This window comes from Callospermophilus lateralis, unplaced genomic scaffold, assembly GCF_048772815.1.
Source record: "Callospermophilus lateralis isolate mCalLat2 unplaced genomic scaffold, mCalLat2.hap1 Scaffold_741, whole genome shotgun sequence".
In the NCBI taxonomy this organism is placed as follows: Eukaryota; Metazoa; Chordata; class Mammalia; order Rodentia; family Sciuridae; genus Callospermophilus; species Callospermophilus lateralis.
In genome coordinates this window covers 397321-418221 of record NW_027515428.1, presented here as the reverse complement: position 1 = coordinate 418221, position 20901 = coordinate 397321, and the positions used below count along the sequence as shown (strand labels likewise).

Here is a 20901-nt window from a genome sequence, read left to right as displayed (position 1 = left end):
ATTTAACAAATCCATGAATAATTACTGAGCTGGGTAAGGTATTATCGGGTTCACTTAAATGGCCTTCAGAAGGTACACAGTGCCCTATAAAGAAATTGGCAAGTTAACTCAGTATATATGCAGACACACACACACACACACACACACACACACACACACACACACACCTCTCTTCAGTGTTTGGCAACAACAGGAAACCCTTTGATGGGAGAATTGCCTTTCCCAGGGAATCACTGGCTCCCCACCTCCAGGCCAGGTGTGTAGCCAGCTCAGGGCTTGGAGGCTTCTTTTAGTTTAGGTGGATCCCTAAACCCACATAGTACCTTTCCCTAGCCCATGGAAAGCTAATTAAAACTTTTACCACTTCTCATGCATATTAGAGTAGGACAATAAAAAGAATAAAGCTCAAGATAAATCAAGACTTCTGACTCCACTGTGGCAAACTCAATCATTCTAATGTCTATATGCAGCTGGGGAAGAAGTGTACACACAGATCACACAGGTTCTTATGTTCACGCCCAGTTTTCTCACTTCCTATTCATCAGACGTCCCCTGTGCATATGCCAGCTCCAACTGAGAAGCCCCTGGAGGTGATTAACTCCCATGGGCTCTAAAACTTCATGGTCAAGACTAAGATTGGTTCTCAGCTTGCTGGACCCTCTCTTTAAGGTCTGAGGCTGCCCTTAGAACCAACGGTTATGACCATTAACTTGACTTAAAATGCTTAAGGAAGATGCTTGTTGTTTTAGCTAGCTGATTAATGTCTTTAAAAGTAGTGTCTTTCAAGACTCTTCTTTCATTGATTCTCAATCACTATTCCAGACTTTTCAAGACAAACCTTCTAAAATAAACACAATCATTAACTTCTTAATACATGTTTGAAGTCATTAATATGTACAGATTGAACTAAGTCCTTTATGAAGAATTTGTCATTATAGATTCAGGGTTTTTTTTTCTTGAGGCATTTTGGTATTAAATTATACAATTCATTCTCTGTCAGAGAAATACTTTGTTATCTTGTCAATCATGTGGTTGGATTTAATTTGAAGTTTTTCTCCTAAAAGATAAGATAAAGCACCCAGAATTGATGTGAAAATTACATTAGAGTGGCTTGTGATGACCTTGTGGTATTCTACAATCGAGGTAAAGGCGCACCGCTTGGTCTTGACCACAGCATTATTTTGACATTCAAAATTGCTACTTCTCCTCTAGTATTTTTCTGGCTGTTCAGACAGCTTGGTCTTATTTACTCTGAGGCTAGCTAAGAATAGATATTTATGCAAATAATTTTAAAGGTAAAAAATAATGTGTTTTGCTGAGATAAAAGTGGTTATTGATTAAATTCTTTGCCATAATCACCTTTATCTAAAGCTGTCAGCTGCTTTCCCATTGACTCAGATCCTACGTTATATATAAGCAAACACAAACCCTCTCTCTCTCTCTCTCTCTCTCTCTCTCTCTCTCTCTCACACACACACACACACACACACACACACACGATTCATAGACTTCAGGTAACATTGCCACAAAAAACAGTATGGAAGTAGACTTTTAAAAACTTAAATTCTTACACTTTCTTGGATCTCCAGATATTTCAGCAGCATTCAGATAACCTACACTGACCTTGGAAAACATGAATATATAGTGTAACAGTCATAGTTGTTTATCGAGGCTTCACAACCCATAATAACACTTCTGGAAAACAGATGTCGCGTATTCATCATCCATGGCAAAAGTGAATGTCGTGATCAGAGGCAGCTCATTTGCAGGAACGCCCTGCAGTGGCAGTTGGAAGGAAATATGGGGGACGTCCAGCTTGCTACCAATGCAAGATACCTCTCTGTGTCCAGAGCAAACCAGCCAAAAAGTCACCTCAGTGTTTGACATCTGGCTGATTCAGTCAGGTCTGAGAGTCTGGTTTTATCCAAGACCCAGTGGCTCTGCCAATGTGGACTAGACTCAGCATGAATTCCTACTTTCAGCCATATTTTCTCCAAACCAAAGCAATATTCTTTGTTGGTTCTAAACTCTTTACCTGGATTGTCAGAGTAACCATTTTGCCTCCGTTGAACTCAGATACCTGTAAATATCATTCACTCTTTCATTGTTCTCACATGAAATATTTTTGAGGACCTATGATATCCAAAAACTAAGCTAAGGAAATGTAGAATTGAACAAAACATGGTCATTAGCCAAGAAGCTTGCAAAACAGTGAAGGACACCAACTTCCGAGGAAGGTCTATCAATCCATGTTTTGTAAAATACTGTGTTGCCATTACCAGAAGCATGTCTTTGCTGTTCATGGACAGGGAATGGCTGGAGCTCAGTTCAGTTAAATGGGTTCTGCTGAGATGGACTCCAAGTATCTCTTATCCTCCCTACACCTACAGCTACCAAAAGCATGTCTCAAAACAATTAATAACTGATGCAAGAGAGCAAGACCAAACTTGCAACTTAACTTTATCCTCTGCATCTTTCATGTCCACTGATATTGCATTGGCCAAACAGGTCCTGTGTCCAAGCCCAAAGTCAAGAAGCACAGCAGAGCTCACCTGTGAAGCCATTAAAGAGGTAAAAATGCATCACCTAGAGGAAGAAAGAAATGAATGATTGAGGGATATAAATAGCAATGATGCTAAGCTGCTTTCTAAGCTATGATAAAATACATGTCCAAAAAAAAAGTGCCATGGTACAGTTACTATTTATTCTTATCAATGTAGATTATCCTCTTCTTTTTTAAAATTACTTTTTAATCCTCAAAATAGCTTCCTCAGACAAATCTGAAATTCTTAATGTCTACCAGTGATTAAAACTAACATTGGCAGGACCTTACTCATGGAAGATGGCCACTGGTTCATGAGAGGACAGTGGCAACAGTAACAATAAATATCCATTTAAGGGCTTTTTCCCAGTTTTTCCCATTTTTCCCAGATTTTTCCCATTTCCTCAAAAATGATATAAGGTATATGATCTTGACGCTCATACATGTTCTTTATAACAAGTGAGTTTTCAGGATTATCATTTTGTCCATAGGGAGACACAGAGCAAAACCAACTTACACAGGGAAAGAAGTGGACTGAGTTCTAAATGCTGCCCACAAGCGCTAGTATTGCCACAGCAAGTCCCAGGAAACAGCTGTGATGACAATAGCAGAGTGGCGATGGCATGCCATGGGCTGAGTCGTGTCTCCTACCCAAAGGGACATGCTGAAGTTTCAGCTCTGGGTACGCAGCATGTGGCTGTATCTGGAAAAAGGCAACCGAGTTCAAGCAGGGACATTAGCATGAGTCCTAAATCAATAAGGGGAATTTAGGACACTGACAGACAGATGTGCACAAGGAGGACACATGAGGAGACAGCCATGTGGATGGAGTGGTGATCTTCAACAGGCCCAGGACCCAATAACTTCCTGCAAACACCAGAGACTAGAAAAAATGGAACATCAGAGAGACGACCCTACTACACCTTGACTTAGACTTCTGGCTTCCCAGGCTATTAAGCGATAACTTTCCATTATTGTTTTACAGCATCTATGTTGGATACTTTGTTGCCGTGGCCCTAGGAAACAAAAACCAACCTGTATCATGGTTACAGAAAACATTAGTAGAGTTCTTGAGAAATCCTCTCACATGGTGCATATGAATATCCTGTGGAATTCAAGTTCCATGAAACAAGGAAGGCTAAGATAGCCAGTGAGCTCAAAGGGACTGTAGGCACAGCCAGCCTGGCAGGAAGAATGAAGCACAGAATCTTGAAGGAGTCATAGCTATTTTGCCCAGCTTTGTGTTGTACTATTTTCAATTTCATTAATTGATTTACACAAACTTTGAATATAATTTAGCAAGTAACCACCACTTTTCTTACTTGCTTTTCAGTGTGTATTACAATGGAATGAAAGTCAAAGCTCTGTCTGTTTTTGCCTCTACTTTTCAATAGGGGCTTCAGGGGAACCAAAGATGTTCTGTAGTGTTTCCTTACCACAGGGCCAAACCCAGATGGTCCATTTGTCTAACCATATTGGTATAAAATGACACATACTCTTAAAGGAGTATTTTGAAGCATCCAAAGATGCTGCTTAACTTGCCCTGGCAAAATCCCCTATACCAACAGGAAAAATAAAGATGCAGATTCTGAAAACATTCTTAGCAATGTGAAGGAAAGAGCTTTCCAGGGGAAAAATCATTCCAGAAGTGCTGCTTTCTCCATGCTGTGAACTACAAGGAGAAAAATGACTTCAAAAAGAGAGTCTTATAGAAAGTAAGAAGTAGACGCCTTGTCCTTCCTCTGTCCCTGGAAAGTTGAGTGGGGAGTGACATAGACTCATATCTCCTCACATAAATTAGAGGTGTCTTTATTTTTGTATTTGACTTTTTTTTTAAGTTGGACACAATATCTTTATTAATTTATCTTTATGTGGTGCTGCGGATTTAACTCAGGGCCTCATGCATGCTAAGCGAGTGCTCTACTGCTGAGCCACAACCCCAGCCCTAGAGGTGTATTTAAAAGGAGAAGGCTAGAATTGGATTTTCCCTACTGGTTTTGATGAAAGACAGGACAATTGGTAGAGGGTATTAATGGAGCCCAGCAAGATGTAAGAAGGTTCAAGACGAACTGCACTGTTGCGAGTTGAGTCTGACCTGGAGCGGGTACCCAAGCTCCTGCATGTCCCCAGGTACTACCTCAGAGCAGAAGGTGACATAGCACAGGAAAGCAGAGTGAAGGGATTTCAAAACAATACAGGTACATTAAAAGCAGGTAAGACGGCCTCCTTTCCTCTGCTGACATCTGTGACGTAATTTCAGCCAGCTTCCAATTCAGCTTATGAAAACAGGCACAAATGCTAGCAAAAAACAAAACAAAACAAAAAACAAAACCCAGTCAGTATTTCTCCAAATACCTGTGAACACCTGATGGCATACACATCAGTGAGCTAAACAAGAGAATTCCAGCCCCACTCATACCTATAAAGTAGGTATCTATCTCTGGTAGTAGGGTCCAGACACATATTTTTCAACTTCAGTAACTCTCCTCTTCACTAAAGACTGAAAACCAAGGTTAACAGACTGTCAATTACAATTAGCTTTAAAAAAAAAAAATCTAGCAGTGACTGAAAAAAATTATGCATTTCTTGAGTGGTTTCAAAGTCATTGACTTAAAATTCAACTCTCATTTCATTGTATTGACTTTTTAATACTGGAATAATATGCCTTCCTTAATTTCTTTTTATTTGTTGCTTTTTTCCCCCTAATCTGTACCACCAAATATTTGCCTATATGTTCAACTCCTTTTAGTATCGCTATAGATTGAATTTTGTCACCTTCAAAATTCAGATGTTGAAACCCTAATCTCCATCACCTCTTATGTGAAGGTACCAGGAGGCTGGACCCCAAGGGGTAGTTAGGTGAAATGAGATTCCCTGTGTGTGTCCAGTCCAATATAACTGATGTCCGCAGGGTAGGTCACACACCAGAGGAGATCTTGTGGAGACAGAAAGGAGACAGTATCTGCAAGGCAAGGAGGTAGTTCTCAAAAGAGATCAACCCTGCTGGCATCTGATCCAGGTCTTGCAGCCCCCAGAACTCTAAGAAGGACAAATGTCTGTGTTCAAGCCAGCCAGCCATGGCACTTTGCTACAGCCACCCTGGAAGAGGAATGCATATATGTCCGCATTGCATTAATTTCTGCTCTTTAAGCACCATTACTAATCACTTCACTCTAGTTACTCTATGGTAATTGCTGGCTCTTTTTCAGATCTCTTTAAGATGGATATTTAGATCATTAATTTTCAGCCTTTTAGTTTAATACATTTTGTAAAGCTGTATATTTTTCCAGTTTGAGAAAGCTTAAGATATTAATATCAAAAATATCATTTCAAGGGCTCAGATAATAAGAAATGTTAAATTTGGGGAGGAAAAAGTAGGGGAAAATTATCTAAATTTCCCATCTGCCATAAAGGAATATGCAAAACATCATCTTTGATCTTTGTTTTCAAAAATAAAATCTAATATTTCATTTACATGTCTGCCATTCACTAGATGAAAATAAGAGATAACAAAGGAAATAGCTTAGGGACCATATGAAATAAAACAGGTAATATATACAAAGCATTCAGTTAATGGTAAATTTGAAGGAATCGTTCTTTTTATTAAAGCATAGCTTTCATCAGAATGGAATAAAATAGCCTAATTTTATACCATTCAATAGATTCAAATTACCCAACCTGATCCAAGAAGAAACAGAAAATCTAAAGAGTGCTATGCATGAAATAAATTTAAATTGTCATACATATTCCCATACATAAACACCAGTTCCTATATTTGCACTGTTGAAATTTATCAAACATTCAAAGAAGAAATAATACCAATACTATGAAAATTTTTCAATAAATATAGAAGGAACGACTCCACAGCCCACTCATGAGGTCACTAACAGACAGGTATCCAAGGTAGAGAATATAAGCAAATTTAAAAAAATGCAGACACATTTCTTCCATGAATATCCACACATAAATCCCTGCTTAAAATATTAGAAAATGAAATGGAGGGTCATACTTTTAAAAAAATGCACTATAGTTCAATTTTGTCATATCCCATTAATACAAAATTTCCAGAAATATTTCATTGTTTTAATAGATTAAGGGAGAAAATTATATAATTACCATAATTTTTCTAAAAAAGGCATTTCATGAAATGCAACATTATCTCATGAAAAAAACTCTCAAAAGCCTAGTAATATAAGGGGATTTTCTTAAATAATGAAGGACATTGATAAAAACCTTCACAAAATCTCACTCTTGTGAATTAAATATTGAATGCTTTCCCCATGAGATTGGGAATAAGACAAAGTTATGTTCTCTCACTACACATGAGAAATAGTCTACTGAGAGTCCCAATCTGCATAAAATGATAAGAAAATTAAGTAAAATCATAAAAATTATAAAGAAGAATAATCTAGGAGTGTTACATGGAAAACCTAAAGATTTGTCAGAAAACAACGACAACTAAAAAGGGAATTCAGCAATACTATAGGACACAGGTAATGTTAAAAAAATTATGGATGTTCATATTTTATATATTCATTTATACAATGAAAAATTACAAAATGAATGAATATAATACCATTTACAAAACCATCAAAAATATATCACATATTTAGGGATAAAGTATCAAGGTATGCACCAGATTCTACACTGAAAACTAAAAATTGCTGAGAGAAATTATGAAAGATCTAAAAAAATAAAATAAAATAGAGGGATAAACCATGTTCATGAGAGGAATACCCAATTTTATTAAATGTTAGTCTTTTCCAAATTAATCTATAGATTCAATACAATCTCCATAAAAGTCACAGAAGCCAGACATTATTTTTGGTGTTTGACAAGGTAATTTTAAATGACTTTGGAAGGTAAAGGACCAATGCTGTCACACAGAGCAAATGCTATCCAAACAATCTTGAAAAGGAGTCAAAATGAGCACCCTTCCTAATTTTAGGACTTTCTACCAGTGACAGCATCAAGACATCAATGGAACATAATAGGAAAATAAACCAATGCACATATACATGGACAAATCATTTTTTGATAAGGACACTAAAGCCCTTTTTCAAAAGTACATTAGTGCTTTTTGAGAGAAAAGTGAAATGTGTTTAATAAAGTGTTCTAGAGTGACTGGATATTTGCATTGGAATAATAAATCTGGACTGCTCATCACACCATACTCAAACAGTTTAAGATGGGTGCAACCTAAGGATATACAAAGATTTCTCAAATAAAATGCTGAAAACACAAATTATAAAAAGAAATAAGTTGAAGTTCATCAAAATTCAAACTTATGTTCATCAAAAAGCATCATCAAAAATTTTTAAGTGAAATAAATAAGAAAGGAAAGCTACAGATGGAAACTGGATGCTACAGTCACAAGAACCTGCTAAATCGACAAAAATAACCTATGGTGTTAGAAATCAGATCAGCGCCTGCTTCTGAGGGCACTGAGGCGAGGTGGCAGAAGGGGACTTTTGGAGGTGTCCTGAATCTTCCGTGTCCTGATGCACATTGGTCAAAACTAAAAGAGCATTTCACATGAGATTCATTTCATCAAACGTTACAGTATAGCTCAATCTTTCATTGTGAAGGACTTATTGCAAAAAGTAAAAAAAGTAAATCTATTTTCCACCTTTGAACTTAAATAACATAAAATTAGTGAAAATCTGAGATTGAATATTTTAAATAAATGGGATAAGGAGTATATCAAGTATGCAGAATTCTCACAATCAACAAGAGGAAAAAGCAGAATTGTTTTGTTTTGTTTTGTTTCTTTAATCTGTCAAAAGACATGCACATGACTAGATTTGGAGTATGTGTTGGTAAGGAATTTCTGAAAAGCAATCTGGCAATATGAAATTTTTTAAAGAGTTTATAGCATTAGGTCCAATGAATCAGATTTTAATAGCCAATATATGTAATAATCTAGTATATTAAAAACTATCTAAAATTTATGAACAATAAAATAAGCCTTATGAACCAACACAAAAAGAATGAATTATTCAACAAATTTAACTGAAAGTTATTTCACTGCTTTTTAATTTATATTAGACAAAATTGGCTTAACTTCAACATTAATCAAATAGTCATTATTAAATAAATTATAGCACAACTATAAAGTGAAATGTTACACATTTATTGAAAATTTTATCCCCAAGGAATATTTACTCACATCTGAAAATGTTTATAACAATTTCAGTATACAAAGTTAAAAACATTATATTTAATATAATAATAATTGCAGAAGTATATTTTTATATATAAGTACACTGTAACAGGATTTATCTCTACAAGGAGTAATAATAGTTGAATTTTTTACTTTTAAATAATTTTCTATATTTACTTCAATGAGCATGGTTTATTTAGAAATGCACATAAAATGCAGTAAACAGTTTTTGTAAAGAAAAAAAAAAAGAAATTGCTGAGGGATTAAAAAAAATTGCTGTGATTTTTAAGTGCTGCTAATGGATTCCAGAAATCCAAGTGTCCAGATCCACAGTGGCTATATGCACTGAGCAGATGGCAATTTACTACATTGTCACAGAATAATAAAAGAAATTTACCGATTTTCAGTTTGAGTAGAAATGGAGTCACAGTTTCTGAAGAGTTCCACAAATTTTGACAGTCACAAATGGTGTGTTTTCTGGTGGTTCGGTTACATTACACTGATTTCAGGATGCTCCTAAATGTGAGACATATGCTTTCCCAACCTAGCTCCATTTCTCAAGCTGCTGGAATTTAGAAGTGACCACTGTGATATCCCTGTAGGACAGAAACTTTGGAAATAAGAATGTACAAAACAGAATGATCTTGAAGTGTCTCATTATCTCCTGTGCACAATGGATCCCTGTGTACAGTTCCTTGAGTATTTCATAAATAAATGGGATAAGGAGTGTACCAAGATGAGCCTAGATTCCAAGATGAGTATTCCATAATAAATCTGAAACAGGGTCAGTTTCTTTTCAAATACCAGATCTCTTCTGGGATCATTCATTGATATTTCATATTCGATTGATGTTTCTGATCTTTTGACTAGATAACACTTAGTAAATTGTAAATTTTGTAGTCTTTCCCAAACTTCACATTTTCCAATGGTGTATGACAATTGTTAAATACAGAGTCCAGAATGAGACTTTCTTCTTGTCTCAGAAATGTTCTGTGGCCATAAAGCTTTGAATAATGGGTGAACAGTACCAAGAAAAATCCTAGAGTATTGGTTAAAGAGGATTCTTTAATGACATTTCATAATAAAAGTGCAGAAGGGAGAGGGAACTTGTTCCTCTCATGCTGGAAGAAAGGAGGACCCAGGGAACTAGTCACAGAATTTTGGCTGTTTGTCAGGAGTGAGACGGATCCTTTCCTCACCATACTGTAGACACGTGGTCCTACCGTGTGCGAGAGAGTTTCAGGAAGCACCTGAAAGTTTGGAGGTGTAAAGGTCTCACCATAATAGAGCTGAGGTCAGCCTGCAGGAGGCGGGCTGAGGCTGTTCATGACAACCAAGTGGGTAGAACTGGTCACCACTGGCCCAGACACACTTCAACATTTGGTGGACAGTGAGGGGTGAGTTTTCCTGTGGACCAAGTAGATCCCTTGTATTTGGCTGGACTTGAGTCATCTTGAAGACAGCCACACCAGGACTATGAGAAGAATCTCCACCAAAAATAGGATGGAGGAGGCTGGGGTTGTGGCTCAGTGGTAGAGAGCTCGCCTAGCACATATGAGGCACTGGGTTCGGTCCTCAGCACACATAAAAGTAAACAAACAAAATAAATGTATTGTGTCCATCTATAACTAAAAAAAAAATTAAAAATAGGATGGAGGTGTGGAGCAGAAAATAGTAGTGGAGGAGTGTATGGCACCTTCCTCAGGGAGCAGGTGGTGTAGGTGATGGTTCTTAGGAACGTCCCATACACCCCACACAGAGAATTTTTTCTGTTTGCAAAACGGATTTGAATGCCAGCCTCCTTACAGGAATTCACCATCCAAGAGGGAACTTCCAACAGTGCCAACCCGTGAGAAAGATTTGACCCCTTTTCCTCTGGTTCTTCTCACCCTGGAGAAGCCAAGAGCAAACATGGGGAGCTGTGAAGGAAAGGAGGTGACTGAGCAAGTGAAAAAGAGTTTATCTTCTTGCTGCTGGATCCTTGGTGACAGGTCTGACCTGGGAACAGAGGAGGACTTCACTTTAGATGAGGCAGTAAGTCCAAAATACACCCCTGGACTTTCCGCCACATGAAGATGACTGACAAGTGGATCAACTACCAAGGCACCACCCAAAGAAGGTCAGGGACAGGAGGAGGAAGCTCGCCAGGAGCAGTGGTGGAAGGAAAATAAGCCTTTTTCCTAAATTACACCACACAGAGAGGTTTAATGAACTAACCACAGCAACAAGTTTGACTTAGATGAAACCTTCCATAAACTATGGATTTTTTAATCACATAAGACTTTGAATAAGTTTTTTGTTTGAATGCTCTAGCCCTCTGAATATCCCAGTAAAATCTTAAAAAATTATTTTGACCACATATTTGTATACAGAGTGAGTTTTGCTTATGAAATCACAAGTTGAAAAAAAAAACTGTATGATATTCAAAAGCTTAAGTAGCATCCAAATACATACGTGTATTATTCATTTCATAACTAATTTACATAATATTTATAATTTACATAAAAATGTATGTGATTCTTAATTTTATTCAAATTATTCAACTACTAATGTCTAAATATTTTAATCAATGAATGTTAACAAATATTTAAACCTCCTTGGTATGGAAGACCCTGGAATTGAAATCCAGATAATCAGGCAGAATGGAAAACACAGGTAAATTTTTACACGAGGAATTGTTCAAAGCCTAAATAGACCATTGTGTTTTCACAAATCTGAAGAATGCCCTTATTTTTGTTGGACTTGTACTTCTAAGCAATGTTTAGGTATTTTTTTAAAATATATTTATTGATTCTTTCTATTTATGCAAGACAGTAGAATCCATTTTGATATAATTTTATAAGCATATAAGCATGGAATATATCTTATTCTAATTAGGATCCCATTCTTGTCGATGTACATGATGTGATTTTTTTCTACACATATATTATGTCAGATTCATTCCACTGTCTTTCCTTTTCCTATCCCCTCTCCCTTCTCTCCATTCCCCATAGTCTAATCTACTGAACTTCTATTCTTCCCCTCACCACCCGCCTCCTTATTGTGGGTAATCTTCCAAATATGAGGGAAAACATCCAACCTTTGGCTTTCGGGGACTAGCTTATTTCACTAATCATGAGAGTCTCCAGATCCAGCCATTTCCTGGCCAATGTTATGAAGTTATTCTTCTTCATGGTTGAGTAGCACTCCGTTGTGTATATATATACCACATTTTCTTTACCATTTGTGTACTGACAGGCACCTAGGTTGGTTCCATGGCTTGGCTGTTGTGAATTGGGCTACTATAAACATTTATGTGGCTGTATCACTGTAGTACACTGATTTTAAATCCTTTGAATATATATAAAGGAGTGAGATAACTGGGTCAAGTGGTGGTTCCATCACAGATTTTTTTAAGGGATCATACTGCTTTCTAGAGTGATTGCACCAATTTGCAGTCCCACCAGCAAGTATGAGTGAACCTTTTCCCGTATCCTTGCCCCCATTTATTGTTACTTGAATTCTTGATAATTGCCATTCAGACTGGAGTGAGGTGAAATCTCAGTGTAGTTTTAATTTGCCTTTCTCTAATTGCTAGAGATGTTGAACATTTTTTCAGGTACTTGTTGACATTCCTGTCTCTTCTTTTGAGGAGTGTGTGTTTAGTTCCTTTGCCCATTTATTAATTAGGTTATTGCAGGGGTGGGGGGGTAGTGTTAAGATATTTGGGTTTTTTGTATATTCTAGAACTTAACACCATGACGTGTAGGTAGCAAAGATTTTTCTCCCATTCTGCAGGCTCTTTCTTCATGCTCTTGATTGTTTGCTTTGCTGTGAAAAAGCTTTTTCGTTCCATGCTGTCCCATTTAGTGATTTTGTTTTAAAATTTTACTTCTTGCACTGAAGGAGTTTTGTTAAGGAAGTCAGTTCCTAAGCCGATATGTTGGGGAGTTGGGCCTACATTTTCATCTCGTAGGTGAGGGGTCTCTGGTCTGATACCCAGGTCTTCAACCCTTTTTGAGTTGAGTTTTGTGCAGGTGAGAGATAGAGGTGAAATTTCATTCTGCTCTATATGGGTTTCCAGTTTTTCCAGCACCATTTGTTGAAGAGGCTGTCTTTTCTCCAATGTCTATTTATGCCTTTGTCTGGTATGAAGTAACTGAACTTCTTGTGGGTTTGTCTCTGTGCCTTCTATTCTGTTCCATGGGTCTTCTTGCCTATTTGGGTGCCAATCATATGCTGTTTTTGTTAGTGTAGCTCTGTAGTATAAAGTTTGTGTTGCATCCTGCTTGGCTTTTCTAAGGATTGTTTTGGCTATTCTGGGTTTCTGATTTTTACAAATAAATTTCATGACTGACTTTTTTATTTCTACAAAGAATATTATTGGAATTTTTATGGGAATTTCATTGAATCTGTACAGTGCTTTGGGTAATATGACCATTTCGACAATATTAGTTCTAACTGGGAGGTCTTTCTTTCTTCTAATGTCTTTCTCAATTATTTTGTTTATTGTTCTGTAATTTTCATTGTAGAAGTCTTTCACCTTTTTTGTTAGATTGATTCCCAAGTTTTTTTTCTTTTTTTTTCTTCCTTTTTCCTTTATTTCTTTTTTTCTTTCCTTTTTAAGCTATTGTGAACGGGATGGTTTTCCTAATTTGTTGTTCAGCTAATTCATCATTGGAGTACAGGAACACAATTGATTTATGAGTGTTAATTTTGTATCCTGCTAATTTGCTGAATTCACGTTTGAGTTATAGAAATTTTCTGGTGGAGTTTTTTTGGAGAAGGTCCTCTAATTATAGAATCATGTTGTTGGCAAACAGAGATAGCTTTAGCTCTTCTTTTCCTATTTATATCCCTTTCATATCGTTTGCCTAATTGCTCTGGCTAGAGATTCAAGGACCATGTTGAATAGTAGTGGTGAAAGTGGGCATCCCAGGACCAGGTGGATTCTCAGCTGACTTCTAGCAGACTTTTAAAGAAAAACTAACACCAATCCTCGTCAAATTATTCCATGAAATAGAAAAGGAGGGGACTCTTCCAAACACATTCTATGAATCTTACATCACCCTGATACTAGAGCCAGACAAAGACACAGCAAGGAAGGAAACTTCAGACCAATATCCTTGATGAACATAGATGCAAAATTTCTTAACAAAATACTGGCAAATTGCATACAAAAACATATTTAAAAGATAGTGCACCATCATCAAGTGGGCTTCATCCCAGGGATGCAAGGTTGTTTTCAACACACAGAAATCAATGTATATAATTCACCATATCAATAGACTTAAAGACAAGAATCTCATGATCATCTGATTAGGTGCAGAAAAAAAATCATTTGGCAAAATACTGCATCTATTCCTGTCTAAACACTAGAAAAAATAGAGATAGAAAGACCATACCTCAACGTTGTAAAAGCTGTATATGGCAAACCCAAGGCCAACATCATTCTAAACTGAGAGAAACTGAAAGCATTCCCTCTAAATAGTTCAGTTTTAAGAGGAGGAGAACATAAAAGTATAAGTTCACATCTCCCACCTAGCTAAGTCATGGTTGGATCTAACCCATCCTTGTGAGAAACTTGATGATCTGGGGTACCTATGAACCTCTTAGCGTCCAGATATTCAGTTGTACTCCTGAGCTACTTGTTTCTGAGTTTTCTCTTGACCTAATCCTCAAACCCATGGCTTCTAAAGTGAACAGTTCAGAGGGCTCATCACTGTTCTGCTCTTTGCCACTGGATTTCTGCTCACTGGATGGTGTATCACTTCGCTTCTGAAACCCACATCTCTGATCCCTTGCTCTTCTCACTGCAGCTACATGCTCCCCGTGCCCCACCAGCAGGCTGACCAACAGCTAGGATTGATTCCTGCCCTAAACCAGTCAAAAACTCCCCAACTCCTAGGGGGTTTTTGGTGGCTCTTTGGAAGGATGACCCCCTCAGTTCCCATTCTCTGCCTGGTGGCCCACTGACCCTTTACCAGGATCATTTTTCCTGAACAGCTTCCCTCCTTTGACTGATCTCAGTCCTTTCTGTGTGGCCACGCCCCAGTTTGTAATGTTCTCTGGACACTTCTCCAGATGTGACCTTCTGCCACGTCTCCAGCCTTCTAGGGACATGGTGCAGGCCCTTGGTTTTCTTAATCCAGCCCCAGTGTAAAAAAATCTCAGATTCAATACTAGTGCACCATAGCACAAAGTGATAAGTATTTCACCTTGCTTGTCGTCTCAGATATCTAAAATAAAACTGTGCTTTCTCATGTATCCCTGACATGTGACCCTATGTCTTAATAAATACAAATTCATGGGCAATGTGTTGGAGATACTTTTAGCTCTATAATTTTATACTGAGTAGAAATACACACATTTTAATCTGACATGTGCTTTACACAACTTTTTCAAAAAACTGATTTCTTCATAATATTTGTAGAGTTTTTACTCATGTTTCAGAAAATTGTCACTATTTAGACAATTAGTTTCTTTTCCAGTTCTTTTGGCTATTTGGCAGTGGGCTTTCTGATCTTTTTTATTAGGATTTTCTGTTGTTCTTAATCATAATAAAAGAAAAATTGCTTGGAATATACTAATCTTAGTAAATTATAAACTGTCTTTAAGATCTTCTCTCTTTCCATTCCTTACTATGCATGAGATCACTTTCATCACTTTTTAGTCAGTCATGAATCAGTTGAGATTGAATTAATTTAGGTGAACAAATATTAGAGAATATGTTTGAGAAAATGTGCTGGTTTGTCCTAGTAGAGCACAGCAAAGCTTTTGAAATGTATTGACTTCTCTAACATTGCTATTTCCCTGGCCATATTTTAAAAGGAGTTTCACAAATCAAAATTTCTCAAAGTGTGATTCCCAGAACAGCAACTTCCTCATCTCCTGGAAATAAATAGAAATGTAAATTACCTGCCTCCAACCCACACCTGCTGTATCAGAAACGATAAGGGCAGGGCGGAGGTGGGCCAATACTGTGTTCAAACCAACTTGTAGGTCATCTTGGTGCACACCAGACTCTGAAAGCCAGGATTCGAGGCAGTTAAAAACAAATGCAAGTTCTTAAATTTTTAAAAATGCATGTCTGTTAGACGCATTTTAGATAGGTATACTTTAAAAAAAAATATTCATTAAAATGAAGCCCATTTTAACCACTCAGTTTTGAAATGGTCTTTCTTTCCAATAAAAACTTCAATGAATTTTCTCAAAGCACACATGGACTTTATAGAAGAAGTAAATAATTTATTCCTGACAAAGGCAGAGAGCTTCCTTCCTCATCATAATGGAATCCAGTGACGTGCACATGTTAATCTGATGTGCCACCCTCCCCTTGATGTGCCTGATTTTATACTGGATTTAATTATAGTCCACTTTTTAGTTGAATTTGAAATCCTTAGAAATTAACCATTGGAGCAGAATGAATTTTGAACATCTGACAATTGAAAATAATATTTCTTATGATAATTTCTTTCCAAAGTTACAAGAAAGAGCATCAAAGGGGAGACTGGAGAGTTTGAAACTGACTTTCTAACCCAGTTAACAGGAACAGGTGACATGTTGGTTTCAAAGCTTGGAGACAGGGAAAGCAGAAAGCAAACAAGGGGATGGTCCCCCAGGTAGACCTCACCAGTGCACCCCCAGAGCTTGCCTGCCCTGGGAGGGCTCCCCCAGGGACCATCCTCCAATCACCCTTGGCTTGTAAAGGTGGACCTCCGTGATTTTGACATGTAGAGCCTTGCAGGGGTGAATTGCACCAAGTTCACTCATTCGCTATGTCCATACAGTATGATTGTTCTGACTCTTCCATGGTTGGTTATTATTGGTTTTTATCTGCTGATATTTGAGCACATGGATGTTTCAGTGACAATGTGATGGTGCTGCTGGGTTCTCCACCCTGGCTGATGTTTCACAAGCCATCCCCTTGAATGGCACTCACAGTCAAGGTTGTATTTTCACCTGTTCTATTTTCTTTTAAATATTAAACTCTGGCTATGATTACCAGGGGTCTATATAGCCCCAAGCAATAGTAATACTGGTCAATGATGTTTATTCTGGAAAAAGGGTTTTTATTTCTTGCATTTTGGCATTAATTCTTTTCTGTGTTTAGACTCTAAAATTGATGGAAAGGGAAGACTGAAGAAGAATGTTTTGCTTTCCTCTTTGATAATAGTGTTTTCCCCATGCACAACAGAGACCACTGAAATACAATTAATTCCAAATATGGAAGCTTTCCTTTCTCCAGAGGAATTTTTTGAGATCTCATTTTATTTTTAATTTTTTTATTGGTTATTTTTAGTTATACAAGACAGTGGATTCCATTTTGATGTAATTATACAAGCATGGAATGTATCTTGTTCTCATTAGGACCCTATTCTTCTGGATGTACATGATGGTGAAATTCACTTTGTCTTGAGCAAAAAAAAAAAAAGAGCTTGATGTTCAGGCAATGTCTGTATTTCTAAGTCCACCTACTGGGTCCAAGTTCCATGTATGCTCTTTTATGAGATCACGTACCTTTCATTTACTACTTATAATCTCAATGGGTTAGCAATTATGGTGAGAATGCCAATGATGCATTTAATGCTAAAATACACTTTAGGATATACACAATGAGTATTTATTTGTGATATTTCATTGCAGATAATTAACGGGACAACATTCTTTCTTCATTTCTCACCTATAAAATTGATCTCCTTTTGTCATTTCCTGAGGAAATGTATGTGAAATCCATATGCATATTCATTTCATGGGTCAATAACCTAAGTAAAAATTAAGTCATTAGACTATCTTTTGTTAAAAAATTTGCAAACGTATGTGTATAATAGTAGTGATATGGCCAGTAAATTTTAAACTACTATGCTTACATTAATTTCACCCATTTTGGAATCTGAATATTGTCTTTTGGCATAGGAGAATCTTTACTGGGTGAAATGCCTGCCAGAGAAAATATCAGTTGTATTATACACGTAATTCCAGCTGAGCACCCTCAAACACCATGTGATTCAGATTGTGACAGTAGGATGGATAATTGGAAGAGGATAATAATCCTCTTCCAATGCAGCTGCATTATGCTGTTTCTTAAAATAACTAAACAGAATGGCTTCTAAAGCACTCTTCACAAACTCGCCCAGATCTATCAGCCAAGCAATTCTTAAACTTTTTGTTATCATGATGTTATTTTTTCATAATTTCCCAATTTGTGCATCCCATATTCATCATGAAGAAATTTATTTCGCTCATATAATAACCTGATATGTATTGATCACTTACTGTAAAATGAGGCTATGGTGCTAGGAACTAAGGTATTTTATAGGACACTTTATAGGGCATACTGAGTTCTTTACTTCCTGGAACTTATAAACTAACCTCTGAGTTTGTCAAAATAAAGTCATTTAATGCATTTAAATGGGAATCAAGGGCTTCAGAATTTTGAAATAGCCTTTGAGATATACCAAAAATGACATAGCAGGGTTTGAAATCATCGCCAACTAACAGTCTTTTCAACTATAAAATTCCAGAATGAAAGAAGTTATGCATTTTTATTTTTCTTACCAAGGTAATGTCTTAAATTCTGCAGAAGGTGGTAACAGATATCTACAATTACCATATGCTCAATTTTCCCTGGTGCCATTTGTTTTGAGATGTAAACTAAATTATTTTTTGCAGTGCTTACATAGCTAGTGAGTCACACCGATTGTGTATTAAACACTTCATATTACAAAGGTGAAATTCAGTAAGTTCTTGCCAATTATAATAAATAGCACTTTTCTTGCAGGATATCCATGATATCAACTTAGATTCTGTGAAGAAGCAGAGAGAAGTGCCTTTTAGACAGAGATTCCAATTAGCTTTTGCCCTTAGTTTTCTGTTGCGATTTCATCCTAACCGTAGAAAATGCATGCAATGAAAATTTATACAATGAGAGCAAAGGAGTTAATGGTTAAGAGTATTTTAATGAGCTCCTATTTTCACATACACAGGAGGAGGAGGTGTTTTGAAAGGTGTATCCCTGTCACCAGGGAATGTGGTGGTGCTTTCTGAAGTGTGGAGGCAAAGAGGTATACAAATGAACACGGTCCTCTTGTGAACACTTTGATCCCTTGCCACTTAATTTCTCCATGCTTTGTTTCTTTGCAGAGCGATTCAATGTTTATCTCATGCCTACACCAAATCTGGATATTTATGGAGAATGCACAATGCAGATCACCCATGAGAATATCTATCTCTGGGACATCCACAACGCCAAGGTCAAACTGGTGATGTGGCCTCTCAGCTCACTGAGGAGTTATGGTTGGGACTCCACGTGGTTCACCTTTGAGTCGGGAAGGTAAGCTCTAGGGCAAAGACCAAGAGTAGTAGGGATGTGATAAACTCCTGAGGGAAAACTCTATCCACTGTTGCCAGAGATGACCACTGCCTTTATAAAGAGTAGAAGGTAACACTAAATTTCTTCCAATTCTCATCGATAATCTGAATAAAATTTATTAAGTGTATGGCAAGATAATTACCCCATTTAAAATAATTTCAGTCACTTCCACTAAACCTCAAACTATTTTAATGATGCAATATATTTCCAATATTATAATAATTCTCATTTTTTATATATCTTCATGCTATAGGATTCCCGTTAAATTAAATATGTCTCTCCCTGTGCTCTTTTGGTGGATATCATGTAAGCACACAATATTGAATGGTATTTTCATAAAATCATTTAAATATTGCTTTCCAGGCTTGTGACAAGTATACTGTAACTTCACCCAGATGTTTATGTTGATAATATTAGTAATTAAGTATAATATTAACTCAGAATGACTGAATAAATGTTGGCAAATCCATAATTTATGAAATGTACAACTCAGATTTCACACTGAGCATATCAAGCAAATAGTTTGTTTCTTCATCCTACTCTGTGCTTGGGATCCACACGTACAAATGCTTGATCATTAAGCACAGATGTAGATATAGACATGAGCCACAACCAACCAAATTGTGTCTTTCTGCTGCGACCCCTATGCTATTGTTATCACACACCCGATATAAGACTCAAGTTTGAGGATTCTGTGTAAGGTAAAGATGTTCAATGCGTCAGTCTGCACAGTGGGGACTGACTTATCACAACTTAAAATGAATCCTTGGTCCTAAAGGTAACAATCAGTGAGGTTCCATTGCCTTGAAATGGCAATTTTAAGTTGTAATCTTCTTCTTACAAAACTAAATATTTATTCAAGTCATATGTCTTCTAAAGGAGACAAACAAAAGGAAAACCCAAGTAGTAGTAACTTTACGAGTCTGGAGCACTTTTGCACAGAGGAAACGCTGAACCCTCCACCTGCTGATCTCCCTGAAGATCCTTGGATCCTGTTTATCCAGCAGCTGTGAGTTCGCCCAACTCTGCCCCTGTCTGCCTGGGTACTGAGAGTGTAGTGGTAATGACGTTCCAGATAACGACGAGAAATAAAAACTCTCAAAACAAAATAAGTATTTTTAGATATGTAAACTATGTTAAAATCATGATTATGAAAAAGATATGATGTCTTTTAAAGATTCAAGAACCTAAAATCTATGGTGCACTTTTTACTGGCTGAAGGAAGTATGTATATAACTGAACTGCAATTTTGTTTGTTCTCTCTCAGTTAATGCTACTTCCAAGACCCCCTCTTCATCTCCCCCATGCCTGTCTCCTGGATACACCAATCTTCCTTTTCTTGCACACAAAAATAACAAAAACATTAATGATGATTATGCTAATAAGAATGATTTTATCTGTCCCATCATTTCAACAGACTAGTACTCAGGGCTTTTAAAAACAAGCATTTTTGGGTTTTGTAAAGAATTTTCACTCCATTTATACCTATATACCTCAGGTTTGCCATTTTTTTCTCCTTATTTTTTTTTATTTTTTCAAATTTCTTATTTTTTCAAAGCCTTTAAGGGGAATAAACTGGCTTTGTATGTTTTAAAATTAATATTCTCAACCAAAACACCAAATTTTATGCTCTCAATGATTTTCTGTAACTTACATGAAAAAAAAAATACATTGAAATAGATTAGGTAAATAATCTCCAACTGTTTTTGTTTTCTTGGCCTAGTATTTGTTTTGCAGTTTTTGTTGTTTGCCAGAATAACTTCTTAAACAATGAATATCTTAATATCTAAAACTTAACCCGGACACCCACATATCTACACGCCCTGGGAATCAGAGTGAGTTAGG

The 20901-nt window shown here is 36.8% G+C and overlaps 1 pseudogene; it reads left to right on the top strand.

Moving 5' to 3' along the window:
• The window catches only part of LOC143386121 (docking protein 6-like), a 103805-nt pseudogene extending 83736 nt beyond the window's left edge, over positions 1–20069 (top strand).
• Positions 20070–20901: the final 832 nt, after the last annotated feature.